At 49.7% G+C, this 25,228-nt stretch overlaps 1 non-coding gene across 1 annotated transcript; it reads left to right on the top strand.

The window, feature by feature from the left end:
• Positions 1-1,380: 1,380 nt before the first annotated feature.
• Positions 1,381-1,568, top strand: LOC138770172 (U2 spliceosomal RNA). The gene has a single exon (XR_011359423.1). It is a non-coding gene; the product is annotated as a U2 spliceosomal RNA (small nuclear RNA).
• Positions 1,569-25,228: the final 23,660 nt, after the last annotated feature.

Below are 25,228 nucleotides of genomic sequence, written 5' to 3'. Positions count from 1 at the left end.
CTCTGTCTTCTGCTTGTTAACCCTTTTTTTGTGTTGCAGCATGTAAGTAAACATTGGGTCACTTACACACTGCAGTATATAAGGAGTTAAGCAAAAGGACACACACTCTTACCTTATTCCCTGGGCCCCCCTCCTGCACGGGCACCATAGCAACTGCCTACCCTGCCTCTATGTTAGCTACGCCACTGGTGATGGGAGAAGGAGAAAGAAAAGGGTAACAACAGGCCCAAAGCTTATATTAAAGATGTATAAAGGCCCTATTCCACGGGCCGATCAACGATGTAAACGGGCGCCGATCTGCTATTCCACGGCCCGATGATCGATTAGCGAGGGCTGCAGGGTCATCGTTACCGATGTCCTTGCAGCCCTTGCAGCATACATTACCTAGCAGGGCTTCTCCTCCGCTCAGTCTTCCTCCCTGGGTCCCACAGTGTAGCATCAACTCCGGAGCGGCCTGACTGAGCTGTCAGACCGCTCAGCCAATCACTTCCCGCGGCGGTCCTTGCCTGTGATTGGCCGAGCGGTCTGACAGCTCAGTCAGGCCGCACCGAAGCTGATGCTGCGGCGTGGTACCCAGGGAGGAAGACGGAGCGGAGGAGAAGCCCTGCTAGGTAATGTATGCTGCTTCTCAAATCGTCGGTCGCCCGCCGCGCATCGCTATTCCACGCAGAAATGCACGGTGGGTGACCGATGATTTTAGGTTTGGGCCTAAATAAACGATCAGCCGATGACACGATCATCAGCTGATCGTTTTCTCTATTCCACTGAGCGATAATTGGCTGAATCGGGCCAATTTGGCCGATTATCGCTCCGTAGAATAGGCCCCTAAGTCAAAGGAAGAGGCAAGGAGTCTTCAACAAGGTCTGGAGTGTCTATGATGAAGTAGTCTGAGCAGGATGGATAGACATCCTCTCCTAGTTCATGAATATATCCTGCCAACTCATACACTGCCAACTCAACACATTGCCGCAGCTCTTTGTCAGGGTCACCCCCAACTAAAGCTGACAAAGGGCCACAAGTCTGATTATTTAAAGGGGTTATCCAGCGCTACGAAAACATGGCCACTTTTCCCCCTACTGTTGTCTCCAGTTCAGGTGCAGTTTGCAATTAAGCTCCATTTACTTCAATGGAACTGAGTTTCAAAACCCCACCCAAACTGGAGACAACAGTAGGGGGAAAGTGGCCATGTTTTTGTAGCGCTGGATAACCCCATTAATAGAATTGTGAATTTCTGCCTATTGTTAAGTGCACTCATACATGGGCATTAGTGCTGGCAATTTACATTATTGTGGGCAGCATCTGGACCTGCCAATGTTTTAATGTAAAAAGTTCTGGTTCTGTCTTTTCTCAATTTTTTTTGTAACTCAGTTACCATAATCCATCGCTTCTCGGCCTTTTGGCTAAGAAGTGTAGTATCTGTTCTTATCAGTTTAATATCTGATACGTCCCCTATTTTAGGGACCTTATATTACATGGATTTGTAGAACAGGGAGATGGTAAAAGAGCTTGCTCTGTCCTCTCCCGGCATTGACCTGGTATTGCAGTGCTTCCAGTGCAGTATTCAAGATACATAATCCACTAGAATTTATTTTTTGTGCAAGCTTCATTCTGTGGAATAATCTTGCAACTTTTCCCTGAAGCCATTTTCATGGAAGGTTGGTTGAGCTCAGCAGGAGGGGCACGTATTCTCAGAGCCCCAAATCTACCCCAGCTCACAGCTGGCATGGATTTCACTTTGTAATAGAATCTCAATCCAGTGCACCTTTTGTGTGGAGTACTGGTCTTCATAATTTCCCTCACATGCGTGAAACCTTAAAGGGGAAGTGCGGGCAAAATCATTTAAAAATATATTATAGCCCAACAAAAGTTATAAAAATCACTAATGGTGCGTTTACACAGGCAGATTTATCTGACAGATTTTTTAAGCCAAATCCAGGAACAGACCATAAACAAGGAACGGGTCATAAGGGAAAGACTGAGATTTCTCCTTTTTTCAAATCCATTCCTGGTTTTGGTTTCCAAAATCTGTCAGATAAATCTGCCTGTGTAAACACACCATAAGACACTTATTATGGGAAACAACCTATAGTGCATTTTCTCTTCACTTACTACACCATAGCGTGTTCAGGTCTCTGTAAAGTTGGTGATGTCACGTCACATAAATTGCCGACACCTGCTGCAGCGGTGGGACAGACTGGAGCAGCAGGAGTCGGCAGTTCATGTGACATGATGACATCACCAACTTTCCAGAGACCTGAACACTCCATGCTGTAGTAAGTGCAGGGAAATTGCACTATAGGGGCATCTCCAATAATAAGTGTCTATTAGTAACTTTCATAACTTTTGTTGGGTAATAACATTTTTTATTTTTTTTTTGCCCAGACTTCCCCTTTAATGGGTTTTTTTATGCTTCCATATTATTTGTAATATAGGTCTTAGAAGTATGTATTTCCTGAGGTATACCTCCAACTTATAGCTATGCTGGTTGTCACTGACCCCCATGTTTAAAAAAAAAAAAAAAAAAAAAGTCCATACACTATTTTTTTTCTTTATTATAAATAGGAGATACAATACAACTTTATGTATAGAAAATCATACACAATTCTTTTCACGTACCTTTCTTTTACCAATGCAGTCACCCACTTCTAGTAAGTAAAAATGGTATAACCCACAGATTAGTCCATGGTAATGTCATTTCTATTTTAAATTTGGTGAATATCTTACTGGAGGTATTGCTGCTGTAGTCTCCGCTGCTGAGCGTACCTGTGCATTAGGAGATGGCACCATAGAACCACATTATACTGGGTGTCACACTGGAGATAGATCAGAAAACTCTGCCTCCTAATTCAAAGGTACAGACAGCAGGGAGCGGAGACAACGGCGCCTCCACAGGTGCAGACAGCAGGGAGCGGAGACAACGGCGCCTCCACAGGTGCAGACAGCAGGGAGCGGAGACAATGGCGCCTCCTCAGGTACAGACAGCAGGGAGCAGAGACAACAGTGCCTCCTCAAGTACAGACAGCAGGGAGTGGAGACAACGGCGCCTCCACAGGTGCAGAGAGCAGGGAGCGGAGACAACGGCGCCTCCACAGGTGCAGACAGCAGGGAGCGGAGACAATGGCGCCTTCTCAGGTACAGACAGCAGGGAGCAAAGACAACAGCGCCTCCTCAAGTACAGACAGCAGGGAGTGGAGACAATGGCCCCTCCACAAGTACAAACAGCAGGGAGTGGAGACAACGGCGCCTCCACAGGTACAGACAGCAGGGAGTGGAGACAATGGCTCCTCCACAAGTACAGACAGCAGGGAGTGGAGACGATGGCCCCTCCACAAGCTACCTGCTTTTCAACGCTGCTCCACTCCCTGCTGCTCCATCTCAGGTGCTGGGAAAAAGCTGGATCCAATCCTGGGAAACTGAGAGAAGTTTTCCAGGAATGTATCCATCTTTTCCCGGCATTCTGGGAGAAGTGGCAGGGAGCCAGTTCCAATCTATCCAGGAATTGAAATTGTCTGGCTCCACCCTTCAGGCACTTCAGTGCACTCTTTAAGTCCTTCCTTAAGTCCAAGATAGTAGTGGTGCATGACCTGACATGAGGAGGTTATGAGTAGTGTTGATCGAACTGTTTGAGAAAGGTTAAGTTCGAGTCGAACATCTCGATTTTCTCGAACTTGAACCAAACCAAACTTTTTACTGTTTATTCAAGTTAGTGTTCGAGTTCAGGTTTGAGCGCCTTTTTGCCAGCCAAACAGTGCAGAGCAGAAATGTCATTGCTGAGGTGTAGGGGTCTCATTGGCTGCTAAAATCACATGACCATCTCTGTCTGTCTGTCTGATAGCATGCTGCTATTTAGCTTAGTTAGTTAGTTAGTGTTTAGCAAGCTCAGGAACTTAGGGAGAAGTGTAGACTTACTTAGATGGCATTTTCCTTTCCATAGACAGCAATACTTGGGTTTGGTAAGGCTGGGTGACCTCCATTATTTACTTATTCATACTCAGTGCCCAAAAGTCCATTTTTGTCATATTTTATCACTGAATAATAGTATAAAATCCGTCTCCCAATCTGTCATACGAATCAATCAATCATACATAGGAGTTGCTTAGTTACATTTATCCTGAGTTGGTAAAAGTTCATTTTTGTCAGCTTTGGGGGGGGAAATATCATTCAAATATATCGTCATACAGATGTTGGGTGACCGCCACTATACTGATTACTATACAAGATGCTAGGAAAGCTGGGTGACCTTTATTATACTGACTACTATACAGAATGCTGGGAAATCTTGGGGTTCTGGGGTGCAGCTTCGGGTCCGGGGTGCAGCTGCTTCCAGCACAGACAGCCTGTATTACAGGCCGGAAGCTCTGCAGCCCCAGGTCTGTACCTCTGAAGCTCTGCAGCCAAGCTCTCCTGCTCGGCGATGACATCACATGTGCGCGCCGCCGCTGAGCAGGAGAGAAGTTCGGGACTGCGGGGCTGCAGCTGTGAGCTTCCGGCCTGTAATACAGGCTGTCTTTGCCGGAAGCAGCTGCACCCCGGACACGAAGCTGCATTGGGGGAGGGACCTGCCCAGCCTGCCTCTGTCCTCCGGCTGCTCACTCTCCCCCCCCAGACTCTCCCCCTGCACCTCCAAGCTTCTCTCTTACCCCCTAGCTCCTCTCCCTGCCCCCCAGCTGGTCCCCCTGCCCCCCCAGCTTCTCCCCTGCCCCTGTCACCCCAGCTGCCTCCTATCTTCTCCCTGCCACCCTAGCTGCCCCCCCTCATTGCTCCCCCTGCCTGTCACCCCAGCTGCCCTTCCAGCTGCTCCTCCTGCACCCTATCTACTCCCCTTGCCACCCCAGCTGCTGCCCCTGCCACCCCAACTGCTGCCCCTGCCACCCCAGCTGCTCCCCCTGCCCCCAATCTTCTCCCTTTGCCCCCCAGCTGATCTCTCTGCCCCACAGTTGGTCTCCCTGCCCCCCCAGCTGCTCCCCCTGCCCCTTTCACCCCAGCTGCTCCCCCTGCCCAACTTCTCCTCCTGCCCCCCAGCTTTTTCCCCATGACCCTGCCACCCCTAGCTGCTCCCCCTTCGCCGCAACCCCAGCTGCTCCCCTGCCCCTGTTACCCAACTGCCCTCCTGCCCCTTTCCCCCTTAGCTTCTTCCCCTGCCACCCCAGCTGCCCCCCTTCCCAGTCACCTCCAGCTGCTTCCCCTGTCCCTGCCACCCCCAGCTGCCCCGCTTCCCAGTCACCCCCAGCTGCTCCACCTGTCCCTGCCACCCCTAGCTGCCTTCCTTCCCCAGTTTCCCCTAGCTGCCTTCCTTCCCCAGTCACCCCTAGCTGCCTCCCTTCCCCAGTCACCCCCAGCTGCCCACCTGCAGATGAGTTGTGGTTGGAGAAGTCTTCATGGCCGTTCCAGATGGAGAAGAAAGCAAAAAGTGAGCGATGGCAATCGGAGAAGACGTCACCTGTGAGTCATTAGTAACTGCACTGTAATCACTTCTATAGTGTGTAGAGCCTTTGTACCATTGGGGTCTAAATGGGTCAGTGTATTGTTTGCAGTAGTATACTGACACAGCCCCGCGGTCACTACAGTACACTAGTGCAAACTTTTAAACTAGGACCCAACTACAACAGTTGCAGGCACTACAAATCCCAGCATATGCTGAGGGCTGCAGACTGTCAGTAAATTCTGGGAGTTGTAGTGCCTGCAGCTGTTGTAGTTGGGTCCTAGGTGCATTATACACTGGATGCTTTGTGGGATATCAGAATACAGATCTGTGGGGGCTCAGTGTAGGGAAGTGACCCCAGAACATCACTGATAGGGGATAGAACAAAAACATTTCCTCCTATCCCCTATTAGTGATGTTCTGGGGTCACTTCCCTATACTGAGCCCCCACAGATCTATGTATTCCTATATGCCACAAAGCATCCAGTGTATGGGACCCAACTACAACAGCTGCAGGCACTACAACTCCCAGCATATGCTGACAGTCTGCAGCCCTCAGGATATTCTGGGAGTTGTAGTACAGTAGTACAATCCTCTGATAGCTGCCGCTGTAGACAGATATATTGCTGGACCTTCAGGGTTGATGGTTCTGACCCACAGATTGCAGCCACCAGGAGACTGCACACAGTGATTTATTAAAGGGTTGTCCACTCAGAGACTACAACTCCCAGCATAACCTGAGAGCTGTATAAATGTAGGGATTTGTCACAGATACAGATGAATCCAGGAAAGGAGTGGGTTAGCATGTTGTGTCTCCCTGGTTCTATATTGGTGGGCCCCTAGAATCCTTTCCTCTGGTGTGCCCCAGGTACCCCAGTCCGACACTGGACAGAAATACAGGCCTACATATACTCAGGGCCGCCGATAGGGCAGTACAACCGGTACTGCCGTATGGGGCCCGGACCCTAAGAGACATGGGGGGGGGGCCCGCCGGCCGCCGCCCCACGACCACTACGCTAGGGGGGCCCGCACGGCCCCCCTTGCCACCTGTTTTTGAGCATCCCGAGAAGCTTCTCGGAATGCACTGATCGCTTTGATGTTCCGCCCGCACATTGAGCGGGCGGAACATTAAAGCGATCAGAATACAGGAGAAGGACCTGGCAGCGTCCTACTCCTGTATTCCCTCCCATAGGCTGCCGGCACTTCATACCAGCAGCCTATGGAAGGCCGGGCCGTGACCTCTCCGGCAGGCGTGATCATGTGACGTCATCACGCCTGCCGGAAGTCCCGTCCCTGCGGCTCGCAAGATGGAGCCCGAAGAGGAGGAAGAGCTGCTGCCTGCACAGCGCGGATTAGGTTAGTAGGATGTTTGTTTTTTTAGGGGCACCTCTGGGGGCATTATTAGTTCATGGGGGGCACCTCTGGGGGCATTATTAGTATATGGGGGCACCTCTGGGGGCATTATTAGTGTATGGGGGCACCTCTGGGGGCATTATTAGTATATGGGGGCACCCAGGCTCGGACTGGGCCACCGGGGAGCCGGGGGATTCCCCGGTGGGCCCCGCCTCCTCCCCCCTCCTTTCTCCTTGCTGGGCCCTGTCCCTGAGCCAGAGAGGGGCCTACCATTTGATAGGGAGCGCAAGGGGGCCCCTGCTTGTTCCCACACTGCTGAACAGGCGGCATCAGGGCCCGTTCTTAATGTAAACTAATCATGGGCCCTCCCTCCCTCCCCCTGCACTCAGTGTGTCCCCGCTCCCAGCCTCGGCCCTGCTCTCTTCCTACCTGTCATGAGGAAGATGCGGAGAGCAGCAGCAGCAGCAGGGCCTCCTCCATCCCCCTCCCCTCTGCAGTCATGTGACTCTCCTGTTGCTATGTGTGCAGTCGGTGCACAGGAGAAGGGGGAGAGGCTGCCGGCTGCCGGCCTGGCTGGGAGAAGAGGAGGGAAAGATGGAGACAAGAGGACTCCATGGAGCTTCCTGCCCTGCTGAACATGTGAGTTTGTTAACTGTATATTTGTCTGTCTTTGTAATCTGTGTGTGTTTGTACATCTGTGTCATGTGTTTATGCATGCGTGTGTGTGTGTGTGTGTGTGTGTGTGTGTGTGTGTGTGTGTATATGTGTATGTGTGTGTGTGTGTGTGCGGGCAGGCATCTATCATGTATATAGTGTATATTATGTAATGTAGTACTATAGATATTTTACTGTATATATATAATCTGCATGCTTTTGTATCTGTGTATATATGTTTGTGTGTCTGTCGTGTGTCTATTTGTGTGTGTGTTAGTATGCTTAGATGTAGGTATATATGTAAGGTGTGTTGTGTCTATTTGTGTGTGTGTTAGTATGCTTAGATGTAGGTATATATGTAAGGTGTGTTGTGCATATTTGTGTATGTCTGCAGTATGTCATTTTGTGTGTATATATTTGTATGTGATGATAAAAAGTTTGCACCCTGGGGGTCCAGTTGTGCAGGAGATCCCTGAGGCTTAGGGGCTGATCGGCTGATTCAGTATTATAGGAGTGATGGTAGGATGATAGGAGTAGTAGTAGACATAACAGTAAGACTTTCATCAATGGATGAGGCGTTTTGAGGGGAACCCTCTTTGTCAGATCTATTGAGGGTTTTCTACAAAAAATGTCATCCATTGCTTATAGTCTTACTGTTACTTCTACTACAACTCCTATCATCTTTGATGTGAGAATCCTGAATCAGGTGAACAACGCCCAAGCCTCACAGATCTCCTGCACAACTGGGACCTCCAGAGTGCAAACTTCTTCTCAATTATTGCACCAACTCAAAAAATAAAGATATAAGCAGCAGCATCAGACACAGGTAGTATAATGCCCCCCCTCATCTGACTGCCCCCCCCCTCCAGACACAGGTAGTATAATGCCCCCCTCATCTGACTGCCCCCCCTCCAGACACAGGTAGTATAATGCCCCCCTCATCTGACTGCCCCCCCTCCAGACACAGGTAGTATAATGCCCCCCTCATCTGACTGCCCCCCCTCCAGACACAGGTAGTATAATGCCCCCTCATCTGACTGCCCCCCTCCAGACATGGTTAGTATAATGCCCCCCTCATCTGACTGCACCCCCTCCAGACACAGGTAGTATAATGCCCCCTTCATCTGACTGCCCCCCCCCCCTCCAGACACAGGTAGTATAATGCCCCCTTCATCTGACTGCACCCCCTCCAGACACAGGTAGTATAATGCCCCCCTCATCTGACTGCACCCCCTCCAGACACAGGTAGTATAATGCCCCCTCATCTGACTGCACCCCCTCCAGACACAGGTAGTATAATGCCCCCTTCATCTGACTGCACCCCTCCAGACACAGGTAGTATAATGCCCCCCTCATCTGACTGCACCCCCTCCTAACACAGGTAGTATAATGCCCCCTCATCTGACTGCCCCCCTCCAGACACAGGTAGTATAATGCCCCCCTCATCTGACTGCACCCCCTCCAGACACAGGTGGTATAATGCCCCCCCCTCATCTGACTGCACCCCCTCCAGACACAGGTAGTATAATGCCCCCCTCATCTGACTGCCCCCCCTCCAGACACGGGTAGTATAATGCCTCCCTCATCTGACTGCCCCCCCTCCAGACACAGGTAGTATAATGCCCCCTCATCTGACTGCACCCCCTCCAGACACAGGTAGTATAATGCCCCCTCATCTGACTGCCCCCCCCTCCAGACACAGGTAGTATAATGCCCCCTCATCTGACTGCACCCCCTCCAGACACAGGTAGTATAATGCCCCCTCATCTGACTGCACCCCCTCCAGACACAGGTAGTATAATGCCCCCCTCATCTGACTGCACCCCCTCCAGACACAGGTAGTATAATGCCCCCTCATCTGACTGCCCCCCCCTCCAGACACAGGTAGTATAATGCCCCCCTCATCTGACTGCACCCCCTCCAGACACAGGTAGTATAATGCCCCCCTCATCTGACTGCACCCCCTCCAGACACAGGTAGTATAATGCCCCCCTCATCTGACTGCCCCCCCTCCAGACACGGGTAGTATAATGCCCCCCTCATCTGACTGCCCCCCTCCAGACACAGGTAGTATAATGCCCCCCTCATCTGACTGCCCCCCCCTCTAGACACAGGTAGTATAATGCCCCCCTCATCTGACTGCACCCCCTCCAGACACAGGTAGTATAATGCCCCCCTCATCTGACTGCACCCCTCCAGACACAGGTAGTATAATGCCCCCTCATCTGACTGCACCCCCTCCAGACACAGGTAGTATAATGCCCCCTCATCTGACTGCACCCCCTCCAGACACAGGTAGTATAATGCCCCCTCATCTGACTGCACCCCCTCCAGACACAGGTAGTATAATGCCCCCATCATCTGACTGCACCCCCTCCAGACACAGGTAGTATAATGCCCCCTCATCTGACTGCACCCCCTCCAGACACAGGTAGTATAATGCCCCCCTCATCTGACTGCCCCCCCTCCAGACACAGGTAGTATAATGCCCCCCTCATCTGACTGCCCCCCCTCCAGACACGGGTAGTATAATGCCCCCCTCATCTGACTGCACCCCCTCCAGACACAGGTAGTATAATGCCCCCCTCATCTGACTGCACCCCCTCCAGACACAGGTAGTATAATGCCCCCTCATCTGACTGCACCCCCTCCAGACACAGGTAGTATAATGCCCCCCTCATCTGACTGCCCCCCCTCCAGACACAGGTAGTATAATGCCCCCCCTCATCTGACTGCACCCCCTCCAGACACAGGTTGTATAATGCCCCCTCATCTGACTGCACCCCCTCCAGACACAGGTAGTATAATGCCCCCCTCATCTGACTGCCCCCCCTCCAGACACAGGTAGTATAATGCCCCCCTCATCTGACTGCACCCCCTCCAGACACAGGTAGTATAATGCCCCCTCATCTGACTGCACCCCCTCCAGACACAGGTAGTATAATGCCCCCCCTCATCTGACTGCACCCCCTCCAGACACAGGTTGTATAATGCCCCCCTCATCTGACTGCACCCCCTCCAGACACAGGTAGTATAATGCCCCCCTCATCTGACTGCACCCCCTCCAGACACAGGTAGTATAATGCCCCCTCATCTGACTGCACCCCCTCCAGACACAGGTAGTATAATGCCCCCCTCATCTGACTGCCCCCCCTCCAGACACAGGTAGTATAATGCCCCCCCTCATCTGACTGCACCCCCTCCAGACACAGGTTGTATAATGCCCCCTCATCTGACTGCACCCCCTCCAGACACAGGTAGTATAATGCCCCCCCTCATCTGACTGCACCCCCTCCAGACACAGGTTGTATAATGCCCCCTCATCTGACTGCACCCCCTCCAGACACAGGTAGTATAATGCCCCCTCATCTGACTGCACCCCCTCCAGACACAGGTAGTATAATGCCCCCTCATCTGACTGCACCCCCTCCAGACACAGGTAGTATAATGCCCCCCCTCATCTGACTGCCCCCCTCCTCCAGACACAGGTAGTATAATGCCCCCTCATCTGACTGCACCCCCTCCAGACACAGGTTGTATAATGCCCCCTCATCTGACTGCCCCCCTCCAGACACAGGTAGTATAATGCCCCCCTCATCTGACTGCCCCCCCTCCAGACACAGGTAGTATAATGCCCCCCTCATCTGACTGCCCCCCTCCAGACACAGGTAGTATAATGCCCCCCTCATCTTACTGCACCCCCTCCAGACACAGGTAGTATAATGCCCCCTCATCTGACTGCACCCCCTCCAGACACAGGTAGTATAATGCCCCCTCATCTGACTGCACCCCCTCCAGACACAGGTAGTATAATGCCCCCCTCATCTGACTGCACCTCCTCCAGACACAGGTAGTATAATGCCCCCCTCATCTGACTGCACCCCCTCCAGACACAGGTAGTATAATGCCCCCCTCATCTGACTGCCCCCCCTCCAGACACAGGTAGTATAATGCCCCCCTCATCTGACTGCACCCCCTCCAGACACAGGTAGTATAATGCCCCCCTCATCTGACTGCACCCCCTCCAGACACAGGTAGTATAATGCCCCCTGATCTGACTGCACCCCCTCCAGACACAGGTAGTATAATGCCCCCTCATCTGACTGCACCCCCTCCAGACACAGTTAGTATAATGCCCCCTCATCTGACTGCCCCCCCTCCAGACACAGGTAGTATAATGCCCCCTCATCTGACTGCACCCCCTCCAGACACAGGTAGTATAATGCCCCCTCATCTGACTGCACCCCCTCCAGACACAGGTAGTATAATGCCCCCCCTCATAATATAATGCTCCGGCTGCATGCTCCATTGTGTACATCTGGGAATTCAGTTAGTATAATGCCCCCTCATCTGACTGCCCCCCCTCCAGACACAGGTAGTATAATGCCCCCCTCATCTGACTGCACCCCCTCCAGACACAGGTAGTATAATGCCCCCTGATCTGACTGCACCCCCTCCAGACACAGGTAGTATAATGCCCCCTCATCTGACTGCACCCCCTCCAGACACAGGTAGTATAATGCCCCCCCTCATAATATAATGCTCCAGCTGCATGCTCCATTGTGTACATCTGGGAATTCAGATGCGGGTGCACACGGGTGTGCCTGAATCACAATTCAACAGAGATGAAGACCATCCGGCTGGGATATTCTGGTGAAAATTTTTTTTCAAATTAACTGGTGTGAGGAAGTTATAGGAATTTGTAAATTACTTCTAATTAAAAATCTCCAGTCTTCCAATACTTATCAGCTGCTGTATGTCTTGCAGGAAGTGGTGTATTCTCTCCAGTCTGACACAGTGCTCTCTGCTGCCACCTCTGTCCATGTCAGGAACTGCCCAGAGCAGGAGAGGTTTTCTATGGGGATTTGCTACTGCTCTGGACAGTTCCTGACATGGACAGAGGTGGCAGCAGAGAGCACTGTGTCACACTGGAGAGAATCCACCACTTCCTGCAGGACATACAGCAGCTGATAAGTACTGGAAGACAAAGTAATTTACTGATCTGTAACTTCTGACAGATTTGAAATTTTTTTTTATTTACCTGAGTACCCCTTTAACGCTTTAATGACCACTGATATGCCTTTCATGAAGGTCCTTAAAAGTCTTATTCTAGCCCAACACCTTGTGGTGAGGCTAGAATAAACCGTCATGGGTCTCCTCTGCTGGAGATTGTAATATAAGAATAGACTAGATGGACATTTTCTCCTTCATCGTTTATGTTTCTAAGTCTGTGTTCACACATGACATTTTTCATGTGTTTTTGCAGCAATATTAAAGAGAACCTGTCACCTCCCGTGCCGGGTCAGAGCCCGGCCGACCCCCGCTAGAGCCCCTTAAAGTCACCTCAATCCCGAAGTCCCGCTTCTTCAGCCGGTGCGGGGACTGAGATATCACCGTGGGAAGCCCGGAGCGCGCGCTGCTGAGATGAGAATGACGGCTCCATTCATTCTCTATGAGCGTCGGACTCATCTCAGCCGCGCTCACCAGGCTTCCCACGGTGATATCTCCGTCCCCGCACCGGCTGAAGAAGTGGGACTTCGGGAATGAGGTGACTATAAGGGGCTCTAGCGGGGGTCGGCCGGGCTCTGACACGGCACGGGAGGTGACAGGTTCTCTTTAAGTTTCTACCTAAATGGTGCAGTTTTACCACAACTGCATCAATCAGTAACAACTGTATAAGTGACTGGCAGTGCACTAGCATTGCTGCTCACATACACAGCTCTATGCAAAATCGCTGTACTAACGTGAAAGGTTTGGTGCTGATTATGTCTTTATATGTTGGGTGGGCCCCAAGAATCAATTTCCCTGGTGGGCCCAAGGTACCCCAGTCCGACACTGGGGGCACCTCTGGGGGCATTATTATCTCATGGGGGCACCTCTGGGGGCATTATTATTTCATGGGGGGCACCTCTGGGGGCATTATTAGAATATGGGGGCACCTCTGGGGGCATTATTAGTATATGGGGGCACCTATGGGGGCATTATTAGCTCATGGGGGCACCTCTGGGGGGCATTATTATCTCATGGGGGCACCTCTGGGGGCATTATTAGTTCATGGGCGGCACCTCTGGGGGCATTATTAGTGTATAGGGGCACCTCTGGGGGCATTATTAGTGTATGGGGGCACCTCTGGGGGCATTATTATCTCATGGGGGGCACCTCTGGGGGCATTATTAGTATATGGGGGCACCTCTGGGGGCATTATTAGTGTATGAGGGCACCTCTGGGGGCATTATTAGTTCATGGGCGGCACCTCTGGGGGCATTATTAGTGTATAGGGGCACCTCTGGGGGCATTATTAGTGTATGGGGGCACCTCTGGGGGCATTATTATCTCATGGGGGGCACCTCTGGGGGCATTATTAGTATATGGGGGCACCTCTGGGGGCATTATTAGTGTATGAGGGCACCTCTGGGGGCATTATTAGTTCATGGGGGGCACCTCTGGGGGCATTATTAGTATATGGGGGCACCTCTGGGGGCATTATTAGTGTATGGGGGCACCTCTGGGGGCATTATTAGTATATGGGGGCACCTCTGGGGGCATTATTAGTATATGGGGGCACCTCTGGGGGCATTATTATCTCATGGGGGCACCTCTGGGGGCATTATTAGTTCATGGGGGCACCTCTGGGGGCATTATTAGTATATGGGGGCACTTCTGGGGGCATTATTAGTGTATGGGGGCACCTCTGGGGGCATTATTAGTATATGGGGGCACCTCTGGGGGCATTATTAGTGTATGGGGGCACCTCTGGGGGCATTATTAGTGTATGGGGGCACCTCTGGGGGCATTATTAGTATATGGGGGCACCTCTGGGGGCATTATTAGTTCATGGGGGCACCTCCGGGGGCATTATTAGTATATGGGGGCACCTCTGGGGGCATTATTAGTTCATGGGGGCACCTCTGGGGGCATTATTAGTATTTGGGGGCACCTCGGGGGGCATTATTAGTTCATGGGGGCACCTCTGGGGGCATTATTAGTATATGGGGGCACCTCTAGGGGCATTATTAGCTCATGGGGGCACCTCTGGGGGCATTATTAGTATATGGGGGTACCTCTAGGGGCATTAATAGTTCATGGGGGCACATCTGGGGGCATTATTAGTATATGGGGGCACCTCTGGGGGCATTATTAGTATATGGGGGCACCTCTGGGGGCATTATTAGTATATGGGGGCACCTCTGGGGGCATTATTAGTATATGGAGGCACCTCTGAGGGCATTATTAGCTCATGGGGGCACCTCTGGGGGCATTATTAGTATATGGGGGCACCTCTGGGGGCATTATTAGTTCATGGGGGCACCTCTGGGGGCATTATTAACTCATGGGGGCACCTCTGGGGGCATTATTAGTGTATGGGGGTACCTCTAGGGGCATTATTAGTTCATGGGGGCCACCTCTGGGGGCATTATTAGTTCATCGGGGTACCTCTGGGGGCATTATTAGTTCATGGGGGCACCTCTGGGGGCATTATTAGCTCATGGGGTACCTCTGGGGGCATTATTAGTTCATGGGGGAACCTCTGGGGGCATTATTAGCTCATGGGGTACCTATAGGGGCATTATTAGTTCATGGGGGCCACCTCTAGGGGCATTATTAGCTCATGGGGGCCACCTCTATGGGCATTATTAGCTCATGGGGGCACAGCAGGGAATCCTACATACAGGGGGCACAGCAGGGGATCCCACATACAGGGGGCACAGCAGGGAATCCTACATACAGGGGGCACAGCAGGGGATCCTACATACAGGGGGCATCCCACATTCCTACTCGCTTTACTGCACATAACACCAAACAGCGCAGTTACTATGGGAGCCTACAGGAGGGAGAAAGGGAAGGAAGTTGCTAGAAATGTGCGGAGCCTAAATTGTTTGTCTCGCAGGTTCTGAAAAGATTAAACATATCTGGAAGGAATCATCCTGGAGGTCTGGGCCGGATGGAGAGGAAAAGGGAAAGTGACGCCTCAGATCAAAGAAGACGTCACCTGTGAGTCACTGTATGACACTTTTCTTATTTTGTAGAACATCATTTAGTAGGGGCGCCCCGAGGTGACAGCTACTACATTATCTGTACTCAGAGATATCACTGTGTTATCTGTGCTGTTACATAGGACTGCAGGTGACTACTACATTATCTGTACTCAGAGATATCACTGTGTTATCTGTGCTGTTACATAGGACTGCAGGTGACATCTACATTATCTGTACTCAGAGGGATATCATTGTGTTACCTGTGCTGTTACATAGGACTGCAGGTGACTACTACATTATCTGTACTCAGAGATACCACTGTGCTATGTGGTGTTACATAGGACTGCAGGTGATATCAGGTGATTTCTCCAGGTTGCAGAAGTTCAAACTTTATTGTGCCCTGGTGTGCTGGTGTCTGTATACATGTGTGCTGGTGTCTGTATGTGTGTATACATGTGTGCTGGTGTCTGTATACATGTGTGCTGGTGTCTGTGTGTGAGATCAATTCTAGAGAACTGGCTCATATATCCCATTTTCCCCAGTGGCTTAAAATGTAACCTCTGTTATACAGTTATAAAATTGTAGAACCTAAATGTGAACAAGGTGCAATTCAAATAGACACTTACTTGTATAGCTGTCTCTTGTGCTCTGTATGCAGTGCATTATATTCACCCCTGCAACGTACAATTTATAGCGTGTCTACAAGCCCAGCGGGGCTCATTATGATGGAGACTAAAACTTATACAAGAGTGGGGTAGGGGTTCCCCTGTATTCAAAATGCTGTTGAGTGCTAGGCAATGCCCCGTCTGGGATTATTGAATTTCGAGGGTCTATGCAGAGCAGGATAAAGACACCTCTGCTGCACAAACAGGATCTCCTAGAAAGCGTTCTCATCGCCATGTATTCGCTATCACTGGCTTGGGTGAGCTAAAGTAGTCTGCCTGGGGTGTGTGTGTGATTTGTATATGCTCACTAACATGGAACAGCCTCATTATATTAGCCTTATCAACATATTCTATGTTAGTGAGCATACCGGGGGGGGGGGGGGGGGGGGATATTGGTGAACATATACAAATCACACAGCCCCCCAGACCCTCGAAATTCAATAACCCCAGACGGGGCATTGCCTAGTACTCAACAGCATTCTGAATACAGGGGAACCCCTACCCCACTCTTGTATAAGTTTTAGTCTCCATCATAATGAGCCCCGCTGGGCTTGTAGACACGCTATAAATTGCACGTTGCAGGGGTGGATATAATGCACTGCATACAGAGCACAAGAGACAGCTATACAAGGAAGTGTCTGTATGGTGACATTTAAATTGCACCTTGTTCACATTTAGTTTCTACAATTTTATAACTGTATAACAGAGGTTACATTTTAAGCCACTGGGGAAAATGGGGTATATGAGCCAGTTCTCTAGAATTGATCGGAACCAAATTATACCTCCCAGCAAGGCGTGGGGCGAACACACTATTTTTTTTTTTATTAATGTGGGGGGCCCAGACACTTTGGTTGTATGGGGCCCCGAAATTCCTGATGGCGGCCCTGCATATACTGACTACTATACAAGATGCTAGGAAGGCTGGGTGACCGCCATTGTATTGACTACTATACAAGATGCTAGGAAAGCTGGGTGACCTCCATATACTGACTACCGTGTGTTATAGTCATACAGATAGATATATACTGTGTGTTATAGTCATACAGATAGATATATACCGTGTCTTATAGTCATACAGACAGGGCCGTATTACCAGCTGCTGCTGCCCCCGGCACTACACCTGCAGACAACCTATATACACAGTACCCAGGGTCGTATTACCAGCTGCTGCCCCCGGCACTACACCTGCAGACCCCCCATATACATACCTCCCAACTTTTTGGATGGCCAAAGAGGGACACTTGTGGTTCAGGCTAGGAAAATTTAATAGACATTTAAATATTTTAAATTCAAGGATGCCATCACACATACAGGATCTGCTGCAGATTGGTGCCATCACACATACAGATCTGCTGCAGATTGATTCCATCACACATACAGGATCTGCTGCAGGTTGATGCAGCCATTTAGTTACATTGATATCTGCAAATCTGCAGCAGATCCTATTCACACATCAGTAACCCTATCTGTAACTGCAGACCTGCAGGATTACGAATGTGTGTCTGTAACTGGCCACATTTTCAGGGACCCACTGATTAAGGCTGACACGGATGCACAATAGCTTAATAATTTTTTGTGGCACAGATCATGGCCCCAAAACGGATCTGTAACATCTACAGATGTGTGTATGGGGCCATATGATCTGCATGTGTTACATGATGTGTGACAGGGGCCATAATGTCACATGACTCATCTGAATATAACAATGTTTAGGATGCAACTTGCACCACATGCACCAGGGGGACTACCAACGGGGGATGCATCCTAGACGGGGGGGGGGGGGGGGGTGAATAGCCTGACTAGTATACTGATGCACAGAGTAAAGCCCATGTATAAACACACACATATATATATATCTCACTGGCCACTTTATTAGGTACACCATGCTAGTAACGGGTTGGACCCACTTTTGCCTTCAGAACTGCCTCAATTCTTCGTGGCATAGATACAAAAAGGTGCTGGAAGCATTCCTCAGAGATTTTGGTCTATATTGACATGATGGCATCACACAGTTGCCGCAGATTTGTCGGCTGCACATCCATGATGCAAATCTCCCGTTCCACCACATCCCAAAGATGCTCTATTGGATTGAGATCTGGTGACTGTAGAGGCCATTGGAGTACAGTGAACTAATTGTCATGTTCAAGAAACCAGTCTGAGATGATTCTAGCTTTATGACATGGCGCATTATCCTGCTGAAAGTAGCCATCAGATGTTGGGTACATTGTGGTCATAATGGGATGGACATGGTCAGCAACAATACTCAGGTAGGCTGTGGCGTTGCAACAATGCTCAATTGGTACCAAGGGGCCCAAAGAGTGCCAAGAAAATATTCCCCACACCATGACACCACCACCACCAGCCTGAACCGTTGATACAAGGCAGGATGGATCCATGCTTTCATGTTGTTGACGCCAAATTCTGACCCTACCATCCGAATGTCGCAGCAGAAATCGAGACTCATCAGACCAGGCAACGTTTTTCCAATCTTCTACTGTCCAATTTCGATGAGCTTGTGCAAATTGTAGCCTCAGTTTCCTGTTTTTAGCTGAAAGGAGTGGCACCCGGTGTGGTCTTCTGCTGCTGTAGCCCATCTGCCTCAAAGTTGGACGTACTGTGCGTTCAGAGATGCTCTTCTGTCTACCTTGGTTGTAACGGTTGGCTATTTGAGTCACTGTTGCCTTTCTATCAGCTCCAACCAGTCTGCCCATTCTCCTCTGACCTCTGGCATCAACAAGGCATTTCCGCCCACAGAACTGCCACTCACTGGATGTTTTTTCTTTTTCGGACCATTCTCTGTAAACCCTAGAGATGGTTGTGCGTGAAAATCCCAGTAGATCAGCAGTTCCTGAAATACTCAGACCAGCCCTTCTGGCACCAACAACCATGCCACGTTCAAAGGCCCTCAAATCACCTTTCTTCCCCATACTGATGCTCGGTTTGAACTGCAGGAGATTGTCTTGACCATGTCTACATGCCTAAATGCACTGAGTTGCCGCCATGTGATTGGCTGATTAGAAATTAAGTGGTAATGTGCAGTTGGACAGGTGTACCTAATAAAGTGGCCGGTGAGTGTATATATATATTTATATTTATATAGTGGCCTGACTACCATCTGAAAAAAAATTAAACCCAACTGTTTATATTTGGGGGCACTGTCACTGTGTGACGCAGTACACATGGGGAGTTTGTAGTTGTACTGAGGTGATGCTGGAATGGGGTGCCTAAAATGTGCGTCTGTTAGATCCTGCAGAGAGAAGTCATGGCCAGAGAAGTCTTCATGTTGGCCAGAGCCAGATGGAGAAGAAAAGAAAAAGCGAGCAACTTGAACCAGCAAAAACTTCACTTGTGATTAATGCAGAAAAGACGCCTCCTGTGAGTCACTGCACTATAGTCACTTATAAAGCTGCAGAACCTCCTGTATACTGCTGGATATACCTCTAAATGGCCATGGCACTAAAGTCACTTATAAAGCTGCAGAACCTACTGTATACTGCTGGATATACGGCTACATGGTCACTACACTATAGTAACTTATAAAGCTGCAGAACCTACTGTATACTGCTGGATACACTGCTATATGGTCACTATAATATAGTCACTTATAAAGCTGCAGAACCTCCTGTATACTGCTGGATATATGGCTATATGGTCACTACACTATAGTCACTTATAAAGCTGCAGAACCTCCTTTATACTGCTGGATATACGGCTATATGGTCACTACACTATAGTCACTTATAAACCTGCAGAACTTCCTGTATACTGCTGGATATATTCGGCTTTATGGTCACTACACTATAGTCACTTATAAACCTGCAGAACCTCCTGTATACTGATGGATATACCTCTATATGGTCACTACACTATAGTCACTTATAAACCTGCAGAACCTCCTGTATACTGCTGGATATATACGGCTATATGGTCACTACACTATAGTCACTTATAAACCATCAGAACCTCCTGTATACTGATGGATATACCTCTATATGGCCATGGCACTATAGTCACTTATAAACCTGCAGAACCTCCTGTATAAAGCTGGATATACGGCTATATGGTCACTGCACTATAGTCACTTATAAACCTGCAGAACCTCCTGTATACTGATGGATATACCTCTATATGGCCATGGCACTATAGTCACTTATAAACCTGCAGAACCTCCTGTATAAAGCTGGATATACTGCTATATGGTCACTGCACTATAGTAACTTATAAACTTGCAGAACCTCCTGTATACTGCTGGAGGTGACCTTATTGTAAATTCGCTCACCTCTAGTCTTTATATGGCATTTTATTCAGTGGCAGCACAGCGGTATTATCCAGTCACTGTATGGTGACAATGGTAGTGTTCATGATATGACGTGATTATTTGTCCTGTATATACTGGTTATATTGGTAATATTTGTATTTATATAGTGGATTCTATTTATTAACAGTATAGTGGTATTAGTCATTATGTGGTGGTAATGAAAGGCATTGTATGGCGGTATTATCTGTTACATGTATACTGCTATTATTGGTAATATTGATCTCAGTACATAGAATTTTCTCAGTAACACTATGGTGGCGATTATATTCCTCCATGTATACTGGTATTATTTGGGAACTGTATGAACTGCTAGGTTATATACAATATTATCATTCATAGAAAATTGTCTTCCTATGTTGATGCAGAGCCGGATCCAGTTTTTTTGGGGCCCTCGGGTGACAGAGGCTTAGCGGGCCCCTCATCCATTCACTATGCACCCATCACCCGCACACAATATGCACAATCACTTGAGACACCAGTAACATACGCAAACACACATTATTGATACAGACACTGACTGACTGACTCTGACACTGACTGACTTACAGAACTTACAGCTCAGTCTTCTCCCTCTTCCTCTCTGTCAGGGTGCTCTACACACTGTAATGTTGAGGGCCTTTGGGTCATGTGCAGGACCTGCTCTATCTTCTGTGCCCTCTGATGTTCAGCGCTCACCCTGCACTACAGTGAGCGGGCTGAACATTAGAACACCGGGCCTCTCTCCCTCTCTGGGCCCTTACAGTCACTGTGGGCCCTCTGCACTTGCCCAGGTAAGCCCTGCGCTAACGCTGGCCCTGGTGAATGTTTTATATTGATGTGTTTGATGAAAGCGGCTATTACTGTAACTAGTAGATGGGCAGAGTGCTAGGCATCTGCTAAAACACAGCGCCAGTGACGCCCAGCACCTGATGAAGAGGAGCAGTGCAGGAGGGTGCGCCATGGGGCTGTCAGCTGTCACTCTGGTGTTGTTAGCTGCTCACCATTCCCACAATATAGAGCCGTGTAAGAGCCACCCTGTCCCTGTGTAGGTCCTGAAGGTAATACAGGTGCATATGCATATGGGTATGGGCATGCCACTGCATTATAGAGGAGGCACTGTATACAGACTTGTTTAAATCTCCGCAAGATTTTACTGATAAAGCCGCACTTTCGGTTCTCCCAGCATTATATTGATACATGATGTCAGGAGGGCTGCGAGTCCACTGCGCAGCTACATGCTCTGTAGGGTTCGTAGATCACAGAGCATGAGAATAAGGTCTTAGACTATTGACCATGTCTAAATTAACCCTTGGATTACTGGATTTTGTGAGCTGATGGGATTCGTTTGCCAGGGCTGCTTTTTGGTCCCAGTCCGGCACCGCTATGGCACTTTATGATGTTGTAATTTGTGCACTGTATGACACTACAGCAGGGCCTAACTGTTATCTGGCAAGTCAGGCAAATGCCAGATAAGCTTATGTGCTCCAGTCCACGAACAGATTGATGCCTGGTTTTCCTTGGCACTGCACCCTCCCTCCTGCACTTACAACAAAGTAAGACGTCCGTCAGATTGGAGTCCTGTATCCAGCTTATTGATGGACAGGAATCTTAGGTGCAAGCAGATGACAATAGCAATGTTCCCAGTGTGTCCTGCTGACTGATATGTGTAGTGAGACTGCTAGATGTATTGTCAATAGTATATGTCCATTGTATTTAAGGTTTTTTACCATTTCTAGAATACCAGCCCTTACTTCCAGGTGCCTTTCTTAGTCTGGCCTCTCCCCATTGACCTGTCTGGCACGGGTGACCCCACCAGGAGTATTACTCCCACCAGCTTAGCTCATTGGATCATCAAGGCACGCAAGCTCCCTCACCACGTCAAGGTGAAGGCACCATGAGGGAGCCCCTCCACCCTAGCCCGATTACCCATCCCAACCCTTAATTTACCTGTCCATTGCTAACGCGGACCCTCCTGGCACCCTTCCCAGCGCAGGCCCGCCCCAGTCTTCTTCTTCCTCTTCCTTCTCTTCTTCTATTTCTCTTCATCTTCTTTTTCTCCTCTTCTTTCCAGCCCAGGCCCACCCCAGCCCCCTAAAACAGGCCCGTCCCTCCTCCTGCCCCATATGAGGCAAATAATCCTCCAGATGTAAAGGGCACCCTATTTGCCTCTAGATTTTAAAGGGGTCATCTGGGGAGGCAAGAAGGTTTTACCTCTCCTTGCCCACAGGTGGCTCACTTCCAGTTTGGTCACATTTTATCCTGACACCAATTCAGCCGGCTTGAAGGGGGTGGGCTGAAACGGATGGGAGGGTACTATGCTGTAATCACTGCATGTGGGCGAAACCAGGCCTCCAGGTGACCAGTGTGCACACAATATTGCAACATCTGCAATGCTGTGTACACATTGGCTGCCACTGGTTTTGCCTGCATGTGGCGATTGCAGCATTGTACCTGCCCTACCAGTAATTCAGCTCAACCTCTTCATGCTAGTTGGAAAGATATTGGGATGAGATGAGCCAATACAGGAGGTGAGCCTCCAGAGACAGAAGAAAGGTTCTACCTTCTCAGCTCCCTGGATTACCCCCGATGGGTGCCTCCTCCATACTCCTAGGTGTTATTGGAGTCTAATCCTCCTATTTATGATGGTAAAGGGGGCCTCCTCCTGCCCCATTAGAGGCAAATAATCCTCCAGATGGAAAGGGCACCCTATTTGCCTCTAGATTTTAAAGGGGTCATCTGGGGAGGTAAGAAGGTTCTACCTCTCCTTGCCCACAGGTGGCTCACTGCCAGCGTGGTCACATTTTATCCTGACACCAATTCAGCCGGCTTGAAGAGGGTGGACTGAAATGGATGGGAGGGCACCATGATGTAGTCACTGCATGAGGGCGAAACCAGGCCTCCATAGGTGGCCAGTGTGCACACAATATTGCAACATCTGCAATGTTATCCACACATTGGCTGCCACTGGTTTTGCCTGCATGTGGCAACTGCAACATAGTACCTGCCCCACCAGTAATTCAGTCTGCCTTCCTTATGCTTAATGAAATGGTATTGGGATGAGACGAGCCAATACGGGGGGTGAGCCTCCGGGGACAGAAGAAAGGTTCTACCTTCTCAGCTCCCTGGATAACCCCTCTATGGGCGCCTCCTCCATACTCCTAGTTGTTATGGGAGTCTAATCCTCCTATTTAAGGTGGTAAAGGGGGCCTCCTCCTTCCCCATATGAGGCAAATAGATCCTCCAGATGTAAAGGGCACCCTATTTGCCTCTAGATTTTAAAGGGGTCATCTGGGGAGGCAAGAAGGTTTTACCTCTCCTTGTCAACAGGTGGCTCACTTCCAGTTTGGTCACATTTTATCCTGACACCAATCCAGCAGGCTTGAAGGGGGTGGACTGAAAGGGATGGGAGGGCACTATGCTGTAATCACTACAAGTGGGCGAAACCAGGCCTCCAGGTGGCCAGTGTGCACACAATATTGCAACATCTGCAGTTTTGTCCACACATTGGCTGCCTCTGGTTTTGCCTGCATGTGGCGATTGCAGCATTGTACCTTCCTCACCACCGATTCAGTCTGCCGCCTTTATGCTAGTTGGAAAGGTATTGGGATGAGATGAGCCAATACTGGAGGTGAGCCTCCGGAGATAGAAGAAAGGTTCTACCTTCTCAGCTCCCTGGATAACCCCTCTATGGGCGCCTCCTCCATACTCCTAGTTGTTATAGGAGTCTTTTCCTCCTATTTATGATGGTAAAGGGGGCCTCCTCCTGCCCCATTAGAGGCAAATAATCCTCCAGATGTAAAGGGCACCCTATTTGCCTCTAGATTTTAAAGGGGTCATCTGGGGAGGTAAGAAGGTTTTACCTCTCCTTGCCCACAGGTGTCTCACTTCCAGTTTGGTTACATTTTATCCTGACACCAAATCAGCCGGCTTGAAGAGGGTGGACTAAAACATCCGGGATGGCACTATGCTGTAATCACTGCATGTGGGCAAGACCAGGCCCCGCTTGGTGGCCAGTGTGCACACAATGTTGCAATTGGTAATATTGTGTACACATTGGCTGCCACTGGTTTTGCCTACATGTGGCGATTGCAGCATTGTACCTGCCCCATCACTGATTCAGTCTGCCTTCTTCATGCTGGTTGAAAAGGTATTGGGATGAGACGAGCCAATACTGGAGGTGAGGCTTCGGGGACAGAAGAAAGGTCCTACGTTCTCAGCTCCCTGGATAACCCCTCTATGGGGGCCTCCTCCTTACTCCTAGGTGTTATGGGAGTAACTTCCTCCTATTTATGATGTTAAAGGGGGCCTCCTCCTGACCCATATGAGGCAAATAAACCTCCAGATGTAAAGGGCACCCTATTTGCCTCTAGATTCTCAAGGGGTTATCAGGGGAGGTAAAAATGTTTTACCTCTCCTTGCCAACAGGTGGCTCACTTCCAGTTTGGTTACATTTTATCCTGACACCAATTCAGCAGGCTTGAAGGGGGTGGACTAAAACATCCGGGACGGCACTATGCTGTAATCACTGCATGTGGGCAAGACCAGGCCCCGCTTGGTGGCCAGTGTGCACACAATGTTGCAATTGGTAATATTGTGTACACATTGGCTGCCACTGGTTTTGCCTACATGTGGCGATTGCAGCATTGTACCTGCCCCATCACTGATTCAGTCTGCCTTCTTCATGCTAGTTGGAAAGGTATTGGGATGAGACGAGCCAATACTGGAGGTGAGCCTCCGGAGACAGAAGAAAGGTCCTACGTTCTCAGCTCCCTGGATAACCCCTTGAAAGGTGCCTCCTCCTTACTCCTAGGTGTTATGGGAGTAACTTCCTCCTAGTTTGATGGAAATGGGGGCCTCCTCC

This window comes from Dendropsophus ebraccatus, chromosome 12, assembly GCF_027789765.1.
Source record: "Dendropsophus ebraccatus isolate aDenEbr1 chromosome 12, aDenEbr1.pat, whole genome shotgun sequence".
In the NCBI taxonomy this organism is placed as follows: domain Eukaryota; kingdom Metazoa; phylum Chordata; class Amphibia; order Anura; family Hylidae; genus Dendropsophus; species Dendropsophus ebraccatus.
Note: the sequence above shows the minus strand (reverse complement) of the source record. Positions and strands in the feature narration are given on the sequence as shown.